Source organism: Dipteris shenzhenensis, chromosome 10 (assembly GCF_047967505.1).
Source record: "Dipteris shenzhenensis isolate YYH24624 ecotype China chromosome 10, Dip_SZ_1.0, whole genome shotgun sequence".
Classification (NCBI taxonomy): domain Eukaryota; kingdom Viridiplantae; phylum Streptophyta; class Polypodiopsida; order Gleicheniales; family Dipteridaceae; genus Dipteris; species Dipteris shenzhenensis.
In genome coordinates, this window is record NC_141605.1 from 31,359,609 (window position 1) to 31,381,597 (window position 21,989).

Here is a 21,989-nt window from a genome sequence, read left to right on the forward strand (position 1 = left end):
ATTGTCTCAGATTAAGACGCCCTTTGCAGTGTGGCGAGAGGGCAGTATATACTGCGGGAAGGGGGAAAACCCATGGTGACTTTATTTTTCTGATTCGAGGCCATTTCGGGGCCCCCGTTTTGGAGGCGGAAGTTCTCCGCAAGCACTGAGAAAAAGGGCTTGGTTTTGCTGTGCGACCACTGCTCTGCAGGTCGGTGAAAAGTTGCTATAGAAATTGCATCATATGCCTGTGCACAGAGATATTGGGAGTTACAGAATCATCCTGGTTGCCTGTTGATGCAAAATCGTCACTAGGAAGTGACTGTGTGGTCAAATACCACTTTCGTCAGTTTTGCACATTTGCCCTTGTGAGGCAGAAGCTGTGGTTTTTGCGGTGACATAATATTTTGCAGTGTTCTGTAATGGCGTCTGATTCTCTTTCACAGATTGTCACTGAAAAGCTTGACAAGAACAACTTCCAAGCATGGAAGTTTAGAATGACAAATTTCCTTATGGGAAAAGGCTATTGGGAGTTCAGTACAGGAAATGAAGAAGAACCAGTTCTTCCTAATGTTCCCAATCAATAGGAAATGCAGGCATGAGAGAGCCAGAAAAGTTATGTACTGGCTGTCTATCAGTATTTTAGATTCTATGATTGTGCAGATTCAGGATGCAAGTATGCCAAAGAAGGCATGGGATACTTTGGCAAAAATGTATAGCACAAATACGCAAGCCAGGAAAATGCAGCTCAAGCAGGAGTTGCATAATTTATGTGCAGAGAGAAAATATGAGCATCAATGACTACCATATGAAGGTGAAGAAAATTGCAGATGCACTTGCTTCCATTGGGTTGCCAGTGGAAGATGATTTAGTTTCTGTGACCTTGAATGGTCTAGGAAAGGATTATGCACAGTTTGGGACATCCATTGCCGTCCGTGAAAAATTTCCTGATTTTGAGGAATTGTTTGCTCTTCTAATTTCTGAAGAGCAGAGAAATGGTGGTGCATCTTCTTCAGGAGGAACTTCAAAAGAAACTGTCTTCTACTCAAATGCTGGAAGAGGTAGAGGCAGAGGTAGAGCAGGCCGATCTAGAGGCCATGGTAGAAATCAAAATATGCAGCAAACTCAAGAAAACCAGTCCTATGGAGGAGGACATGGTAGCTCTAAAGGCAGGGGGAGCCAAAGAGGTCGTGGTGGATGGCAAAGAGGCCGAAATCCAAACAACAATGTTGAATGCTACTACTATGGTAAAATGGGTCATATGGCTAAAGACTGCTATAAAAAGCAGAATGACATCATGAATGGAAAATTGCAGTAAGGGAATTATGCAGCTTCTAGTAGACAGGGTGATGACAGAAATGAGCATCTGTTTATGGTGCAACACATGACCAATTCTGTGACAAGTGCAGAAGAAAGCAATAATGTGTGGTATGTTGACTCAGGTGCATCAAACCACATGACAAGTCATGCAGAATGGATGCAAGATGCAAGGAAAATGGAAAGACCAGGATTTGTGGAGACTGGTGATGATACTGCACATCCTATTGTACAGATTGGTAAAATTCCTTTGTCTATGTAGGATGGGAAAAAGAAATACCTGTCTGATGTATTTCATGTCCCGAATATTACCAAGAACCTAGTTTCTATTGGTCAAATGGTTGAGCAAGGCTTGTAGGTCAGAGTTAATCCTCATGGATGCTTTGTTGAGGATATGAAAAATAAAGGTCGCTTGATAGCAAAAGGAAAGAAGAAGGGTAGGATGTTTATGTTGGATGCAGACATGCCTGAATTGAGTGTAGCAATGTTTGCACATGGGACCGGTGTAGTTGCAGATATTGATATCTAGCATAAACGCATTGGTCATGTTAATGTACAACGACTTAAATCAATGCAGGCCCAAAATATTGTTGCAAGATTGCCTAAATTCAAGGTTGCAGAAATGCATAAGTATGTGAAGCCTGTCCATTTGGAAAATAGGCAAGGAAACCATTTCCTAGACATGTTCAAGAGAGTAAGAAGCCATTGGAATTAATCCACTCTGATGTGTGGACTACTAAAGCTGCATCTATTAGAGGCTGTCATTATTTTGTCACTTTTATTGATGACTATAGCAGAAAAGTTTGGGTGTATTTTATGAAAAAGAAAAGTGAAGTGTTTGGGCATTTCAAAGCTTTTAAAGCTATGGTTGAAAAAGAAACAGGCCTGCAAATAAAATGCCTAAGGTCAGATGGAGGGGGAGAGTACCTCTCAAATGAGTTTGCAAGGTTCTTGTAGGAGGATGGCATAGAGCAGCAATATTCATGCAGTCATACCCCACAGCAAAATGGACTTGCAGAAAGGAAAAACAGGCATATTGGAGAGGTATCTCGGGCCGTGCTAAATGAAAAAGACCTACCAGATTATTATTGGGCTGAAGCAGTTGCTACAACAGTTTACATAATGAACAAGACTCCCACTGCAGCAATACATGGCATGATGCCAGAGGAGATGTATACTGGTAGGAAACCAGATATTTCTCGTTTGAAAATTTTTGGTTGCATTGCCTATGTTCATGTGCCTGATGAGTTGAGGTCCAAGTTGGATCCAAAAGCTGAGAAGTGCATCTTTATCAGTTATTCTCTGTAGCACAAAGGGTATAGATGCTATAACCCTTCTACTCGTAAGTTTACAGTGAGCAAAGATGTTGTTTTTGATGAGATGAGTAGCTGGTATAAACCAGTAAATGTGATTGATGACGTAGATGCACAAAATGGTAATGCTGCAGAGAATTCATAGCAGCAATCACAAAATATTAGTGGACATTCAGTGTCCTCTAGTAGTGGTTTACATACTTCGCCATGGATAGGCAGATTGAGATCAGGAGAATCTCCTCAAAGCAATGCAGATATAGTGGTATGCAGGTATCACAAAAAGGAAAAGAGAAGGTAGATCAGCCCATGTTTGATGTGAATGCAGGTCACTCTTATGTGGATGGTGAATCCAGTGGCTTAGAACAGAGCATTGATGATGAGTTCCTTCTGTTGTTACACCTGGAGTAAGGAAGACCAGGGATGTTTTGAGAGCACCTAGAAGTGAGCCTATTTTGCCTAGGTCTACCGGAGCTAGGTATCCTGTGGATAGGCTGAAATATGATGGATTTACAGCCATTCACTATACCTATATGGTCAAAGTGATACACGAACCAGAACCCACTTCTTTTGAGCAAGCCATGGGAAAAGAAAAATGGGAGAAAGCCATGGATGAAGAAATGGATGCCTTGGAAGCAAATGCTACATAGGAATTAGTGCCTTTGCCTAAAGACAAGAATGCAATTGGATGTAAGTGGGTTTATAAGGTGAAGCACAATGTAGATAGTTCTGTGAACAGATACAAGGCAAGATTAGTTGTCAAGGGGTATGCACAGACATATGGCATTGATTATGAAGAAACATTCAGTCCGATTGCAAGGATGGCAACCATAAGAGTAGTCATTGCTATGGCTACATCAAAGGGATGGTATTTACATCAGATGGATGTAAAGAATGCATTCTTGCATGGTGATTTGCAAGAAGAGGTCTTTATGGAGCAGCCACCAGGTTATGTTCATGCTGTTCATCCTGAGTTTGTTTGCAGGTTGAAGAAAGCCTTGTATGGCTTGAAGCAAGCACCTAGAGCATGGTCTGACAAGATAGGATAGTATCTTGTCATATTGGCTTTCAGATTTCCAAGGCAGATTTCTCACTTTATGTGAGAAAAACAGAGAAAGGTATTATGCTGCTTGTCATTTATGTTGATGATTTGATCATCATAGGTGATAGTGATGAAGATATCCTTCATGTGAAAATGCTATTGAAGCAGAAGTTTGAGATGAAGGATTTGGAAGAGCTGCGTTATTTCTTGGGCATTGAGGTGATTAGATCACCAAGTGGGATACGGCTCTTGCAGAGGCAATATGGATTGGACATGCTATCCAAATATGGGATGACAGGCTATAAGCCTATATCAGTTCCTTTGGAGCAGAATGTGAAGCTGAGCGCAGATGCAGGTGAGCTTCTGGAAGACCCTACTATGTACAGATGCATAGTAGGAAGTTTGATTTATATGACTTTTACCAGGCCAGATTTGAGCTATGCTATTGGATTGGTAAGTCAGTTTATGTAGGCTCCAAGGAAACCGCATTTGGATGTGGCTAGACACATACTCAGGTATGTGAAGTCCACATTACAGTATGGACTATTTTATGAGGTTGGGGTTCGGATACAATTGCATGGATACACTGATGCTGAATTAGCTGCTGGTAGTATTTCTAATAGACGATCTACCAGTGGATATGTGTTCTCTTTTGGGAGTGCTGTAGTCACTTGGAGCAGCAAGAAACAGCCTACAGTTGCCTTATTGAGCACAGAGGCTGAGTACAGGGGTGCAATAATGGCTGCATGTGCATAAGCTACTTTATGATATGCATCAGGGCCAGTTGTCATTTATTGTGACAACATGAGTAGTATACACTACTTGGCAAATAACGGAGTCTATCATGCTAGAACAAAGCACATTGAGGTGCATTATCACTATGTGTGGGAGAAGGTTTTAGGAGGTCTTATTGATCTAGTTTATGTCAGCACAGAGGATCAGGTAGCTGACATATTCACGAAGGAATTGGGTGTAGAGAAGCTGTGCAAGTTCAAAGACATGCTTAGTGTGCTTAGTGTGTAGGAATTGGGATTGAGCTTGAGGGGGAGTGTTGAGATATCGAGCTCCACTCGTGATATGCCAGGGTGACCGTTGTGCATTTATGTCACCGACTTGTTAGCTACAGATGCACTGGATGACAGCTATCCTTATATACTCTAGTTTGTGGCTCAGTTAGTATGCCACCTTAGTTAGCTGAGTTTGGTTTGAGACCCACATATAGGGTTCTTCTATTTCTTTGTACTAGAGTTCTTTTGGCTTACACAACCAAGAAGAGGAAAACTGTTTTCAGCCTCCACCTTTGTGTGTATTCCCCCATTGTGTATGTGAGAAAGCTGCAAGTGAGACTCCTTCCTTCTCTCCCACTATCTTCACACTATAGCTAGTGATAAAATGGGCTTCACGGGCTTGCTCTTATATAGCCACCAGTCGTAGTCAGTTGGGCTCAATTGGGTGATCGACCCAGTCTAGCCAAAATGGTCGACTGGGGGTAATAGGCCACCGACCACACGATAGAACTAGTGCGCAAAATAGAGCAATTGACCTAGGGTCACCGTTTGGCCCACAGCCATTCGGGATCATCTGGGACTCCAAACAAGCCCCGCAACTCGAGAGTGGGCTGTGCTAGGAAATGCTGCGTCCACCCTTAATGCGGTCAGTCATGGGATGCCTTCCCGCACTTGCATGTAGCCTAGTTGGCAGTGTGCCAACTCCGTCCAGCCATCAGGCCACACATGGCCCCCATTTGGTGTCCAAACCAGGACCTAGTGGATAACCGAGCTACTCAAATGCCTTCTCCTCATATGGGGGGCTTACAAGTAGAGTTAGCTAGTTCCCGCGTAGTTACATGAGAGTGGAGCATTGATATCTAACACCCCCCCTCAATGTCCACCTGCAAGTGAACTTACTTTTTCGGTCCAATGCCAAGTCGATGAAGATGCCTCTCCAGCAAGTCTCTTCCAAGAGCCTTTGTGAAGATGTCCGCAGCATTCTCTGTAGTCGGACACAGTACACCAAGTCGACCTTTCCATCCATGATGAGCTTGCGTACAAAGTGATATTGAATCTCAATGTGTTTTGTGCGAGCGTGGAACACAGGGTTCTTTGCAATCACCAGGCAACTCTGATTGTCACATGATAACTGCGTAGGCTTGTTCTGCACTACACCCATGTCCCCTAGAATCCTCCTCAACCACACTGCCTCATAAGAAGCAAAGCATGCTAATTTGTACTTAGCCTCGATAGAAGAAAGAGCAACTGTGGGTTGCTTCTTATTGACCCATGACACAGCTCCAGATCCAAGTGAGAAACAGTAACCTGTCATTGATCTCTTGCTGTCCACATCTCCTGCCTAATCTGAGTCACAGAATCTGGTCAAGATGTTGCCCTTGGTATAAGTGATGCCATAATCAAGTGTGCCTTTGATGTATTTTAGCACCCGCATCCCTGCCCTCCAATGGTTCTCCCGGGGCTATTGGAAAACCTGCTTAGTACACCAGTCGCAAAGCTGATGTTGGCTGTGTGTTGCACAAGTAAATCAAACTGCCCACAAGCCTTCTGTACTTCGCTTCATCCACCAGTGGTGATGAATCCTCGTTTGAGAGCTTCACGTCAACCTCCATAGGGGTACCAACTATCTTGCACTCAGCCATGCCAAATGCCTTTAGTATCTCTCCAGCATACTTCAGCTGTGAAATGAAGATCTATTTTGGCTCTTGCCAAACTTCAATCCCCAAACAGAAATGCATCAGTCCGAGATCTATCATTTCAAACTCTCTTCCTAGCAAATGCTTTGTCTGTGAGATCTTCTCTTCATGGTTTCCTGTTATGACAAGGTCGTCCACATAAAGGAACACGATCATACACCTGCATCCTTCTCTGAAGATATACGAATTTGCATCTGATGGGCTCCTCCTGAACCCGTTTTGCAGAAAGTAGGCATCAATTCATTGGTATCATGCTCGTGGGGCCGTTTCAGCCCGAAAAGTGCCTTCTTTAGTTTACAAACTTTACCTTCTGAACTGGGGATCACAAAACCTGGTGGTTGTTCCACGTATACCTCCTCCTTGAGATCCCCATTCAGAAAGGTAGATTTTACATCCACTTGAAACACGAGCCAACTTCCCTGGGCAGCTAAAGCCAAAACACTACGAATTGGGGTTAGTCGAGCTGTGGGAGCAAAAGTATCCTGATAATTAAAACCATGTACCTGTGCAAATCCTTTTGCCATGAGCCGAGCCTTGTACTTATCCAACATGCTGTCGGACTTGTACTTGGTCTTGTACACCCACTTGGTGCCAATTACCTTGCATTTTGGTGGACGATCCACAAGGTCCCAAGTGTTGTTCTTCATTATGGAGCCATACTCCGACTGCATAGCCTCCATCCACCTATCATCACCCTGTGCCTCTTCAAGACACTTGGGTTCATCAGCACAGATCACTTCTGTCATCAAAGTATAGTTGACCAAGTGTTCCTGTGCTCTTCTTTGCTCCTCTAATCTCTTGGACCAGCGGTGTTCGGATGGTTTCTCCTCAATGGCTGGAGGTTCTCTGCCATCCAAAAGTTGCTTTACCCACTTCGGAAATGGCTTTTGCTATTGTGGTTCTGCAGGCTCTTCTTCATCTTCTTTATCTTGAATCCTCCCAAGCACTGTTGGGGGAGTTCAATCTGCTGTTGGTGGTGGTACTGGATGGATATCCTGGTCCTGGTTGTCTAGGAAGGAAGCATCCTCCTCCAATTGATGCAGCTGTTTTGAGAAGACCACATCGCGACTTACTATTACCTTCTTGGTAACAGGGTTATAGAGACGGTAACCCTTCGCCTCTTCACTGTAGCCCAAGAAATTACACTTTCGACTCTTCGGTTCCCATTTGGTCCTATTAGCATCAGGGACATGCACAAAACAGTCACATCCAAACACTCTGAAATGTGCAGCTGAAGGTTTCTTACCAGAAAAGGCATGCAGTGGAGTCATCCCGTTCAGAGCTTTCGTGTAGCTATGATTCAGAATGTAAACTACAGTGTTACATGCTTCAGCCGAGAAAGTCTTTGGCAAATCTTTCCCTTTCATCATACTCCTGCCCATTTCACAGATGACACGCATCTTGCGTTCTGCTACTCCATTTTGCTGTGATGTATGTGGTGGGGGTTTCTACTCTTGATCCCGTGACTTTTGCAATAACTCTTGAATTTAGTTGATGTGAACTCTCCACCTTTGTCTGATCTCAATTTCTTCACCTTCTTCCCTGTTTCTTTCTCGACCATTACATGCCATTCCTTGAACTTACTAAAAGCCTCATCTTTAGTCTTCAGAAAGTATATCCATATCCTTCTACTGTAGTTGTCGATCAGCGTCATGAAGTAGTAGGAACCACCCAAAGCTTCCGTCTCCATCTTTCCACAGAGGTCCATGTGAACAAGCTCTAGAGGAGCCTTTGCCTTGTTGGCCTCTTTAGGAAAGGGCTGCCGATGCTGCTTGCCCATCATGCAAGCTTCACATACATCGGGCAGATCTGAAATTTTTGGTAGGTCTGCAATCATTCCACTTTTATGCATCTCCTTCAAAGAACTAAGGTTTAGATGACCAAACCTCTCATGCCACAGCTTAGTATTCTTCACATCAACTTGAGCACTGAAAGCTGAGAGTTCGTAGATGTTGTTGCGCCGTGTACCTTTACCAATGACCTTTTCTTGAAGATCCAGGATCTGTGCACCATTCTTATCGAATTGACTTTGAGGTCCCGATCCGTGATCGCAAAAATGGACAACAAGTTCCTCTTGATATCTGGCACATAAAGAACATCGGACAACTATTTTACAACTCCATCTGACTTGAGAGCAATCGTACCTTTTCCTTTTGCTAGACATTTTGCATCATTGTCCACTGCTACCAGGATGTCATTCCCTACCGGCTGTAGAGAGGTATACCAATCCTTCTGACTGGTCATGTGGCGCGATGCACCACTGTCAATGATCCAAGGTTCATCTACAGGTACATGAACTGCCTCCGTGCAAATCTCCTCAATTGCTACAAACAGCTCTACTGGTGCTGCCTGAACACTATTGCTAGACTGGTGCTGGTGCTGCCTGAACAGCTATTGCTACAAACAGCTCTACTGGTGCTGCCTGAACACTATTGCTAGACTCTTTCTTTACTCTGTTCTTCTCATCTGTTCTTCTCATCTGCAATCTTCTTTCGGCACTCATTCTGCTTGTGCACTGCCTTGTTGCAATAGAATCACTTGATCTTCTTCTTTCTCTTTTTATCATCAGAAGAAGATGGGTTGCCAGAGTCCTTACCCTTACCTTTCTTTGATCCAGTGTAGAAAGCTGAATCTTCTCCAGCAGTCCTCGTCTTTTGATGCATCTCCTCCTCTAGAAGCATTGTGCTGAAATCCTTAAAGTTGAGGGGTGGATTTCTGTTCTACATATTCAACGCCGTAACAAGACCGTCGTACTTTGGTGGGAGAATCCGTATACACCTTGCCACTTCAGACTCAGACAATTTCTCGTTCGCGAGTTGAGTCTCCAGATTCTGAATCCACATCTAATTCGTGGTCTCGTACTAATTTTTCAAGACCGTCCATGCCTCCTTTGCTGTGGTGACATGTTGAAAATGCCATGACGGAATCACTTACACTGTAGACAATAGAGTACAACGCATCTGCATTTCTTCTTGTCCACGCGAGAATCTCATCCGCAGTTGGTACTATCTGTTGTCCTGCATTGGCTGTCACAACCGGCCTCATGTCCACCCTAGTAGCAGTGTCCCAAAGCTCATATGCACTTAGGATGGTCTTCATCTTGAACTTCCAGAGTGGATAGTTAGAGCCATCCAACTTTTTGCTTTTGCCAAACGGTGGGATTTACAGTCTTGTGGGCTGGGACATCTCTCACAATCTGCTCACAAACAGAAACACACTACCAAATCTTCTTGCTAGAGTCCAGGCTCTGATACCATGTAAGAAAACAATACAACGTCTGTGCTCAACAGATAACGGGATCTCGCACGCAAGAGAGAAAACAGATAGTATGGAGAATAAAAAATTTGATTACTATAGAACTGATACAATAGATGGCACTGTCTCCCAACCGTGTACTCCTGTGAGAGAAGCTTAGATGGCAAGCTGGAAATAGTAGAGGACAGAGGCTGGATGCTAAGGAATCAGGGTTGCTGTAGCCAATGATAAAATGGGCTTCACAGGCTTGCTCTGTGAAGATTGTGGGAGAGAGGGAAGGAGTCTCACTTGAGGCTTTCTCACAATCACAATGGGGGAATACACATAAAGGTGGAGGCTGAAAACAGTTTTCCTCTTCTTAGTTGTGTAAGCCAAAAGAACTCAAGTACAAAGAAATAGAAGAACCCTATATGTGGGTCTCAAAACCAAACTCAACTAACTAAGGTGGCATACTAACTGAGCCACAAACTATAGTAGATAAGGATAGCTGTCATCCAGCTATTATTCGTGGGCGGTGTACCAACCGCATCTCCAGCTAACAAGTCGGTGACATAAGTACACAACGGTCACCCTGGCATATCTCGAGTGGAGCTCGATATCTCAACACTCCCCCTCGAGCTCAATCCCAAATCCTGCACACCAAGCAGGTCTCTAAACTTGCGCAGCTTCTCTGCGCCCAATGCTTTCGTGAATATGTCAGCTACCTGATCTTCTGTGCTGACATAAACTAGATCAATAAGACCTAGTAAAACCTTCTCCCGCACATAGTGATAATGCACCTCAATGTGCTTTGTTCTGGCATGAAAGACTGGGTTCTTTGCCAAGTGTATACTGCTCATGTTGTCACAATAAATGACAACCGGCCCATCTGTAGACTGATGCATATCATAGAGTAGCTTATGCAACCAAGCTACCTCACATGCAGCCATTGCTGCACCCCTGTACTCAGCCTCTGTGCTCGACAAGGCAACTGTAGGCTGTTTCTTGCTACTCCAAGTGACTGCAGCACTCCCAAAAGAGAACACATACCACTGGTAGATCGTCTATCAGAAATGCTACCAGCCGAATCAGCATCAGTGTATCCATGCAATTGTATCTGAACCCCAGCCTCATAAAATAGTCCATACTGCAATGTGGACTTCACATACCTGAGTATGCGTCTAGCCGCATCCAAATGCGGTTTCCTTGGAGCCTGCATAAACTGACTTACCAACCCAACAGCATAGCTCAAATCTGGCCTGGTAATAGTCATGTAAATCAAACTTCCTACTATGCGTCTGTACATAGTAGGGTCTTCCAGAAGCTCACCTGCATCTGTGCTCAGCTTCACATTCTGCTCCAAAGGAACTGAAATGGGCTTACAGCCTGTCATCCCATATTTGGACAGCATGTCCAATCCATACTGCCTCTGCAAGAGCTGTATCCCACTTGGTGATCTAATCACCTCAATGCCCAAGAAATAACGCAGTTCTCCCAAATCCTTCATCTCAAACTTCTGCCTCAATAGCATTTTCACATGAAGGATATCTTCATCACTATCACCTGTGATGATCAAATCATCAACATAAATGACCAGCAGCATAATCCCTTTCTCTGTTTTTCTCACATAGAGTGAGAAATCTGCCTTGGAAATCTGAAAGCCAATAGTGACAAGATACTGTCCTATCTTGTCAGACCATGCTCTAGGTGCTTGCTTCAAGCCATACAAGGCTTTCTTCAACCTGCAAACAAACTCAGGATGAGTAGCATGAACATAACCTGCTGGCTGCTCCATAAAGACCTCTTCTTGCAAATCACCATGCAAGAAGGCATTCTTTACATCCATCTGATGTAAAGACCATCCCTTTGATGCAGCCATAGCAATGGCTGCTCTTACGGTTGCCATCCTTGCAACCGGGCTGAAAGTTTCTTCATAATCAATGCCATATGTCTGTGCATACCCCTTGACAACTAATCTTGCCTTGTATCTATTCACAGAACCATCTGCATTGTGCTTGATCTTATAAACCCACTTACAGCCAATTGCATTCTTGCCTTTAGGCAAAGGCACCAATTCCCATGTAGCATTAGCATCCAAGGCATCCATTTCTTCATCCATGGCTTTCTCCCATTTTTCATTTCCCATGGCTTGCTCAAAAGAAGTGGGTTCTGGTTCCTGTATCACTTTGACCATATAGGCATAGTGAATGGCTGTAAATCCATCATATTTCAGCCTATCCATAGGATACCTAACCCTGGTAGACCTGCGCAAAATAGGCTCACTTCCAGGTGCTCTCAAAACATCCCTGGTCTTCCTTACTCCAGGTGTAACAACAGAAGGAATACCCAACTCATCATCAATGCTCTGTTCTGAGCCACTGGATTCACCATCCACATAAGAGTGACCTGCATTCACATCAAACATGGGCTGATCTACCTTCTCTTTTCCTTTTTGTGATACCTGCGTACCACTATCTACATTGCTTTGAGGGGATTCTCCTGATCTCAATCTGCCTGTCCATGGCGAAGTATGTGAACCACTGATAGAGGACACTCCAGGTCCACTGATATTTTGTGATTGCTGCTGTGCATTCTGTGCAGCATTACCATTTTGTGCATCTACATCAATCATCACATTTACTGGTTTATACCAGCTGCTCATCTCATCAAAAACAACATCTCTGCTCACTGTGAACTTACGTGTAGAAGGGTTATAGCATCTATACCCTTTCTGCTGCAGAGAATAACCAATAAAGATGCACTTCTCAGCTTTTGGATCCAACTTGGACCTCAACTCATCTGGCACATGGACATAAGCAATGCAACCAAAAATCTTCAAATGAGAAATATCTGGTTTCCTACCAGTATACATCTCCTCTGGCGTCATGCCATGTATTGCTGCAGTGGGAGTCCTGTTCATTATATAGACTGCTGTAGCAACTGCTTCAGCCCAATAATAATCTGGTAGATCTTTTTCATTTAGCATAGCCCGAGACACCTCTCCAATATGCCTGTTTTTTCTTTCTGCAATTCCATTTTGCTGTGGGGTATGACTGCATGAATATTGCTGCTTTATACCATGCTCCTGCAAGAACCTTGCAAACTCATTTGAGAGGTACTCTCCCCCTCCATCTGACCTTAGGCATTTTATTTGCAGGCCTGTTTCTTTTTCAACCATAGCTTTGAAAGCTTTGAAGTGCCCAAACACTTCACTTTTCTTTTTCATAAAATACACCCACAGTTTTCTGCTGAAGTCATCAATAAATGTGACAAAATAGTGACAGCCTCCAATAGATGCAGCTTTTGTAGTCCACACATCAGAGTGGATTAATTCCAATGGTTTTTTACTCTCTTGAACATGCCTAGGAAAAGGTTTCCTTGCCTGTTTCCCAAATTGACAGGCTTCACAAATCTTGTGCATTTCTGCAACCTTGAATTTTGGCAATCCTGCAACAATATTTTGGGCTTGCATTGATTTAAGTCGCTGTATATTAACATGACCAATGCGTTTGTGCCAGATATCAATATCTGCAACTACACCGGTCCCATGTGCAAACATTGCTGCACTCAATTCAGGCATGTCTGCATCCAACGTAAACATCCTGCCCTTCTTCTTTCCTTTTGCTATCAAGCGACCATTATTTTTCATATCCTCAACAAAGCATCCATGAGGATTAAATCTAACCTGCAAGCCCTACTCAACCATTTGACCAACAGAAACCAGGTTCTTGGTGATGTTCGGGACATGAAATACATCAGACAAGTATTTCTTTTTCCCATCCTGCATGGACAAAGGAATTTTGCCAATCTGCACAATAGGATGTGCAGTATCATCACCAGTCTCCACAAATCCTGGTTTTTCCATTTTTCTTGCATCCTGCATCCATTCAGCGTGACCTGTCATGTGGTTTGACGCACCCGAGTCAACATACCACACATCATTGCTTTCTTCTGCACTTGTTACAGAATTTGTCAAATGCTGCACCATAAACAAATGTTCATTTCTGTCATCGCCCTGTCTACTAGAGGATGCATAATTGCCTTGCTGCAATTTTCCACTCATAACGTCATTCTGCTTTTTGTAGCAGTCTCTTTAGCCATATGACCCATTTTGCCACAATAGTAGCATTCAATATTGCTGTTTGCATTTTGTCCTCTCTGCCATCCACCACGGCCTCTTTGGCTCCCCCTGCCTCTAGAGTTACCACATCCTCCTGCATAGGACTGGTTTTCTTGCGTTTGCTGCATATTCTGATTTCTACCACGGCCTGCAGATCGGCCTCCTCTACCTCTGCCTCTACCTCTGCCAGCATTTGAGTAGAAAGACAGTTTCTTTTGAAGTTCCTGCTGAAGAAGATGCACCCCCATTTCTCTGCTCTTCAGAAATTAGAAGAGTAATCAACTCCTCAAAATCAGGAAAGTTTTCACGGACGGCAATGGATGTCCGGAACTGTGCATAATCCTTTCCTAGACCGTTCAAGGTCACAGAGACCAAATCGTCATCATCCACTGGCGACCCAATGGAAGCAAGTGCATCTGCAATTTTCTTCACTTTCATGTGGTAGTCATTTATGCTCAAATTTTCTCTCTGCACATTGTGCAACTCCTGTTTGAGTTGCATTTTCCTGGCTTGCGTATTTGTGCTGTACATCTTTGCCAAAGTATCCCATGCCTCCTTTGGCGTATTTGCATCCTGAATATGCACAATCATGGAGTCCGAAATACTGATAGACAGCCAGTACATAACTTTCCTGGCTCTCTCATGCCATCCTTTAAATGCCTACATTTCCTGTTGACTGGGAACATTAGGAGAACAGGTTCTTCTTCATTTCCTGTAATGAATTCCCAATAGCCTTTTCCCATCAAGAAATTCGTCATTCTAAACTACCATGCCTGGAAGTTGTTCTTGTTAAGCTTTTCAGTGACAATCTGTGAAAGAGAATCAGATGCCATTACAGAACACTGCAAAATATTCTGTCTCTGCAAAAAACATAGCTTTTGCCTCACACGGGCAGATCTGCAAAACTGACGAAAGTGGTATTTCACCACACAGTCACTTCCTAGTGACGATTTTGCATCAACAGGCAACAGGCACGAATCTGCAACTCCCAATATCTCTGCACACAGGCATACGATGCAATTTCTGCGGCACCTTTCCACCGACTAGCCGCGCAGTGGTCGCACAGCAAAAAACAGGGCCTTTTCCTGAGTGCCTGCGAAGAACTTCCGCCTTCAAAACGGGCCCCGAAACGGCCTCAAATCAGAAAAATAAAGTCACTAAGGGCTTCGCCATCTCCTGCAGCATATACTGCGCTCTCGCCACACCGCGAAGGGCGTCTCAATCTGAAACAGTGCACTCCTGCACTTTTGGCTGTGCTACCTGTAGAGATTTGCTCTCAAACTCGAAATAGGAAAGCAACACTGGTCCTCTTACCAGGACACCACGAACTTGGCTTGCTTCCTTGAGCTCCTTACCACGAACAAGGCTCTGATACCATGTGAAGATTGTGGGAGAGAGGGAAGGAGTCTCACTTGAGGCTTTCTCACAATCACAATGGGGGAATACACATAAAGGTGGAGGCTGAAAACAGTTTTCCTCTTCTTAGTTGTGTAAGCCAAAAGAACTCAAGTACAAAGAAATAGAAGAACCCTATATGTGGGTCTCAAAACCAAACTCAACTAACTAAGGTGGCATACTAACTGAGCCACAAACTATAGTAGATAAGGATAGCTGTCATCCAGCTATTATTCGTGGGCAGTGTACCAACTGCATCTCCAGCTAACAAGTCGGTGACATAAGTACACAACGGTCACCCTGGCATATCTCGAGTGGAGCTCGATATCTCAACATCTCCTCAACATGCTCTTATATAGCCACCAGTTGTAGTTGGTTGGGCTCAATTGGGTGACCGACCCAGTCTGCCCAAAACGGTCGACTGGGGGTCGGTCCTAAAATAGGCCACCAACCACACGATAGAACCGATGCGAAAAATAGAGCAACTCACCTATGGTGTCCGTTCGGCCCACAGCCATCCGAGATCATCTGAGACTCCAAACGGGCCCCGCAACCTGAGAATGGGCTACCCCGGGAAATGCTGCGTCTACCTTCAATGCGGTCAGTCATGAGATGCCTTCCCACACTTGCATGTAGCCTAGTTGGCAGTGTGCCAACTCCGTCCAGCCATCAGGCCACACATGGCCCCCATCTGGTGTCCAAACCAGGACCTACCGGATAGCCGAGCTACTCAAATTCCTTCTCCTCATATGGGGGGCTTACAAGTAGAGTTAGCTGGTTCCCGCGTAGTTACATGAGAGTGGAGCATTGATATCTAACAGCAACTCACACGAATCAGGCACAGCTTTACAATCCCAATTCCTGCTTTTGTCCACATCACCTTCTTTGATTTCCCAAAACACTCAGGTAATGAGTCAAGCCTTTGAGGGGTATGTGGCATTAGCCCCTTTGAACAATGTCTCTCTTTGAAATAACACCACTTCCTTTGCACATTGGAGCTTTGCACCATTTGGCTTTAGCTGCTCATGAGTGAGATGCCTTTTTAGAATAGCCCCTACACCATTGTGTTCACCCTTTCCATGTCGAACCAAAAAAATTATGTGTCATTTTCATTCTTGTCATTGTGCCATATCAAGCAACGAAGTAAAAAGGTCTCTTTTCTTTGATTTGTGAGGCTGCTCCATCTGACCACACCCAATGTTCATTGACCTGAATGCCTTGATCTTTCAGCCATTTATAATGGAGCATAAAGAAATGTTGAACAAAAAAAGTGTCATGCATCCTATGATATGATATATAAAAGTGATAGTATTTGTGGACGATGCCTACAATACGCACATGCATAATTTGGACAAAGCTTGTAACTTGGTTGGAGTGCCAATGCATGGATTGGATCTCATTTTGTTCTTTGAAAGTGTAGTTTTCTCTAAAATCCACAACAGATACCACTACTTCTTCGGGGAAGTGAACAAGACACTCCTTGAATTGCTCTACCTGCCATCTGTAGACAAAGTTATGCTTTATAAACTTGTTCAAGGGGTCCTTAAACATTACCAAAAGCTCCCTGCATTGCATCTCTTTGAATGAAAGAACTTTTCTTTTTTTCTTTTTTCCATCAACTGTGGTTCCAAATTGGACATCCTCAAATATCTTTACGGACACTATACGTGCAGTAAATGATTCCTTCCTTGGGAAACATGCCATTTTTCCTGCTCCACATGAAGATAATTATCCCAGCAAGCACTTAAGGGCATGGTAGCTGGCACAGATTGCTTTCGGGCAAAGGACAGATTCCCAAAACATAGTTATGCCTGTGAAAGTTTTCACACGTGCGTTGCAACTATCACATGAACCACAAATTTCACATCTACAATTGCACTATGCTCCATGCACACCAAAAGAGACCTATTGTCATAAATGGTTTACAACATCCTTCAAAAAAGACACATGCAGCAACAAGTGTACCGATCCTTAAGCTTGTGCACAAAGTAAGGCTTCAACTTCTCAAAGGCCCTTTGGTGAATCTATACCTCTGGGTGGCTCTGCTTGAAGGCAAGAAAGAACTCCACCTACATTAAGCATATTAGTTTGTCAGTACTAGTTAAACATATTAGTTTGTTAGTACTCGTTAAAGTTATTGGAAAACATTAAGACATAGGGAGATTTAAGTTTGCCTATGACAAGCAAAAGGATGAAAGGGATACTTCTCTTGTTGTTGTATGTGATGGCAACATGTTCCCTCCAATGATGATTAATATGGTCACCTTTGGAGATATACAGATAAACCCTTTGGTCACCACACTTCAAAGGTTGCCAACTAAATTGTATTCTTGAGTTAAGGTTGTTCTTGCTTTGTGGCAACAAGTGTTGGCTTCCACTAAAAAAAATGCCTCACTTAGGTTGTAGCAAGTGGTAGCTTCCATTAAAAGAATTGCCTACTACATGGTAGCTACCGCACAATCATGCAGTACCTACCACATATGGATTCAATGGATTGGTAGCTCTCTTGGCATTGTCACTAGTGGTAGAAACTAATAGCTACTAGTGGAAATGAAGCAAGTGCTACCAAGGGTGGCGTTTCTATTACTCTAGCTTAGTGGTAGAAAGTGCTATAATGTTTCTATTACTCCCGCTTAGTGGCAACAAGTGGTAGCTTGCACTCAAATAATTGCCTGCTCTTTGTTTGTGGTAGCAAATGGTATCTTCCACTCAAGCAATTGCCACCACCGTGGCAACAATGGGCGCCTAATGGTCCAGCTATCATGCCAATTGGTGGTGGCTACCACTTGCTACAAGAACAAGAGCACTGATACTTAACAAACTTGGTAGCTACTACTAAATTATTTCTGTAGACATATACAAAGATATGACCTTGTAGGCTAGTCTAGTACTTGGTTTATTTTTATGTTCTACTTGGTCACTATATATGCCAAGTACTTTGTATTCTTATCTATTGAACATCTGTTGGAGCTTTCGTGTGTGAGCACATCCATTCACTGGTGTTCACTTCTTGTCTCCATTTGTGTTCCTTCAAGTGGTATCAGAGCGTCAGTCACTTGAACCGAGATTCAGCCTTGCCTTCCGTCTTGTGGCAAGTTCTCTCGTGTCCTCGTGTTGCTCTCAATCCTACATTCAGCCCACTTCAGTTTCCAGCTTGTTTTTCAGTCAGTTGTCGTGAAGAACTTGAGTTTTTTGCTGCCCCGAGAAGTCTTCTTCAGGTCGCCTCTCTCCAGGACTTGGTCGACAACCAACCAATGTTGCTGATTTTCAGACTTCAGCCTGAACAGCTTCAGATCAGGTCGCCTTCACTTTGCCCCTCTTTTTGAGGTCGCCCTTGAGCCCGGGGGCTTCTACTTCAGGTCGCCCTGATTTCCAGCACTTTTTGGCATCTCCTCTTGCTGTTTTTACTGCCTACAGCAGTCTCCTATAGTTGCAGTGATGCTCTTCTCAGCAGCAGCCGCCATCTTCTTCAATACGAGTTCATCTACTGCTACATTGGTGCTCTTCTCAGCAATTTCCAGCCCCGAATCAAACTGACATCCATCTCGGAAGCTCCTACTTCAAATCAATTTGCTTCAGCGCTCTTTTCCTGCTTCTTGGACACCCAAATCTTCTTGTCAGTTATTTGTCAGGAAAAATGTCTCTTTCTGAAAGCTTTGGCACTATCACTGAAGGGGATAAATTGGAAGGATCAAACTATGCCTTGTGGTCATTTATGCTCCGTAATATTTTGGTTGGCAAGGGCTTGTGGGACATCGTGAGTGGTGATGAAACTAGGCCAGCTGCTGCTGCAACTAGTTCATCTTCATCCATCACATCTACATCCATAGCTCCTACTCTTGCTCTATTGGAGGAGCAACAAAGGAGGTCTGATAGAAGAAATGCCCAGGCTTTATCTTTGATATCCCTCTCAGTGATGAAGAGGCACATTATGTCTACTATCAAGTCCTGCAGGTATGCTAAAGATGCTTGGGCTAAACTGGCATGTATGTATCAGGTCAAAAATGAAGCTAGAGTGCTAGCTTTGACAAATCAACTCAAGGAGTTGAAGATGGAAGAAGGGCAAACAATTGCAGACCATATTGCTAAGATTACTGATCTTAGAGATCAATTAGTAGGCGTTGGATGAGGAGATAGAAGACAGAAAGTTGGTCACTATCACTCTCAATAGCCTGGCTCCGTCATTTGGCACTTTTGTTACCTCTTTGTCTATCATGCTTAGAGCTGCACCTGTCTCATTTGATGAGTTGGTAGGGCTGCTCCTACAAGAAGAGGAAAGAACCTCTAATTTTGCTCATTCATCTCGCCAAGGTGAGCAAGCTCTTGCTATGCAGGGAAAGGGCAAATTTCAGTCAAAAGGAGGATACTTTCACAAAAAAAACAGCAATGGATTTCAGCCCAAAAGTGAGGCAAATGCAAGTTCTCAGGCAAGTCCCGTCTCTAAGAAAAAGGGTAAATGTAACTATTGCAAAAAGCCTGGTCATTACATTACCGAGTGTCAGAAGAGGATTGCTAATGAGAAGAAGAGGGGGACTACAAACAGTAATTTTGTGGCACCTGCTGAAAATTCAAATGCCTCTTCTCATGCACATTATGCCCACGATGACAAGGACTTTGCCTTTGGTGTTGTGGATCATGAGATCATTGACACAGGGGGGGAGCCCAGTATGTCACATGCTACACATGCTCATGCTCTTATTGAGCCAGTGTCAGAGGGTATTGATGCATCTTTGGCCACCACTAATCCTTGGTACTTGGATAGTGGTGCTTCTAAGCATATGACTCATCACAGAGATTGGTTTGAGGACATTATACCGGTCCATGGCAGACATGTTGTTTGTGCTAATGATGCCACTCAGGATATCACGGGAGTGGGACATGTTCCTATTCTCTTGGATGGTTCAGGAAAGAAACAATACATCCGTGATGTTTGGTATGTTCCAGATTTGAAGAAGAATCTGATTTCAGTTTCCTCCATTGCTCATGATCAACATATGTTGGTAGAGTTTCAAGGTAGCCAATGTAGGATTAAGGATCCTAAAAAGGGTTATGCTATTGTGGCTACAGGCACTTATGAAAAAGGGCTGTACAAGCTTGATGCTCAGCCTTATAATCAGCATGCTATGGCTGTATCATGTGTATCTCAGGGTGATTTATGGCATGCCAGGTTTGGCCATATCCATCACAGGGCTTTGACCTATTTGTTTAACAACAACATGGTTATTGGAATGCCAAAATTACAGCAGCCAGTTAATGAAGTATGTTAAGGGTGTGCCCTTGGCAAATTGCACCGCTTACCTTTCAAAAAGGATGGGAAAGGTGATGTGAAAGCAATAAGAGCATTGCAAATAGTGCACAGTGATGTTTGTGGCCCCATGAATGTTACTACTCATAGAGGGGCAAGGTACTTTGTTACCTTCATTGATGACTACTCCAGATTTACATGGCTCTTCCTCATGAAGAACAAATCCGAAGTGTTTTATTGGTTCAAGATATTCAAGGCTATGGCTGAGATCAGACCAATTCCAAGATACAAACACTCAACACAGATAGAGGGGGAGAGTATACTTCAGAGGTATTTGCAAGCTATTTGCAAGAACATGGCATCAAACATCATTTAACTGTGCCATACACACCCCAGCACAATCCTATTGCTGAAAGGAAGAATAGGACTCTTGTAGAAATGACCAGATGCATGCTGAAATTCAAGAAAATCTCAAAAGGATTTTGGGGAGAAGCCATTACTACAGCCACATACATCTTGAACAGATGCCCAACAAAAGCTTTGGTTAACAGGACACCATTTGAGGCATACTATGGGTACAAGCCCAAGGTAAATCACTTCAGAATTTTTGGGTCGGTTGCTTATGCTCTAATTCCTGCTCAACATAGAACTAAACTTGATGACAAGAGTGTCAAATGCATATTTGTGGGGTATAGTATTGAGAGTAAAGGTTTTCGTTTGTATGATCCTGTTACTCGGAGGATTATTATCAGTAGAGATGTTGTCTTTGCTGAAAATGAAACCATGCTCTTATTGAGTTTTGGCAAACCCAGGAAGGGATATGTATGTCCCAAACAAAGTATGCAAAGAGTCTCTTGCAGAAATTTAAGATGGAAAATTGCAAACCTGTGGCCACTCCATTGACCAAAGGACTCAAGCTTTCAAAGCATGACACAGTAGAGAAGTTTGATGGCACACTTTACAGACAATTGGTGTGTAGTCTTATCTATCTGTGTTCTACCAGGGCTGATATTGCACATGCCATTGGGTTGCCAAGTCAGTTTATGCATTGTCCCTACAGTCACACACTGGCAAGAAGCCAAGCGGGTTCTCAGATATTTGCAGGGCACTCTTACTCATGGATTGCACTATGCTGCAAATTGTGACATTTCTCTGAGTGGTTTCACAGACTCAGATTGGTCAGGGGATATGGATGATAGAAAATCCACCACTGGTTATTGTTTTTCATTGGGTTCAGCTTGCATTTCTTGGCTCAGTTAAAAGCAAGACCGTGTTTCTCTTTCCTCTAGTGAAGCAGAGTATAGCGCAGCAAACGCAGCCAGCAAACGCAATCACTACAGAAGCAATGTGGTTAAGGAAGCTTATGTTTGATTTGCATCATGCACAACATGGTGAGGCCACTTCCATTTTGTGTGACAGTGTGAGTTGCATTGCCATTGGGAAAAATCCTGTCTTTCATGCCCGCATGAAACATATTGAGAATCATTATCATTATGTTCGGGATTGTATACAGGATGGCTTCATTGATCTTATCTATTGTCCTACTGAGGATAATGTAGCGGATATCTTCACTAAAATCCTGTCAGCTCCACTTTTTACTCGTCACCGACACGGCTTGGGGATACGAGATATAACAACAATGT

The 21,989-nt window shown here is 43.5% G+C and overlaps 1 pseudogene; it reads right to left on the reverse strand.

Moving 5' to 3' along the window:
* Window positions 1–16,232: 16,232 nt before the first annotated feature.
* On the reverse strand, window positions 16,233–16,904 carry LOC147897695 (uncharacterized; annotated as a pseudogene).
* Window positions 16,905–21,989: the final 5,085 nt, after the last annotated feature.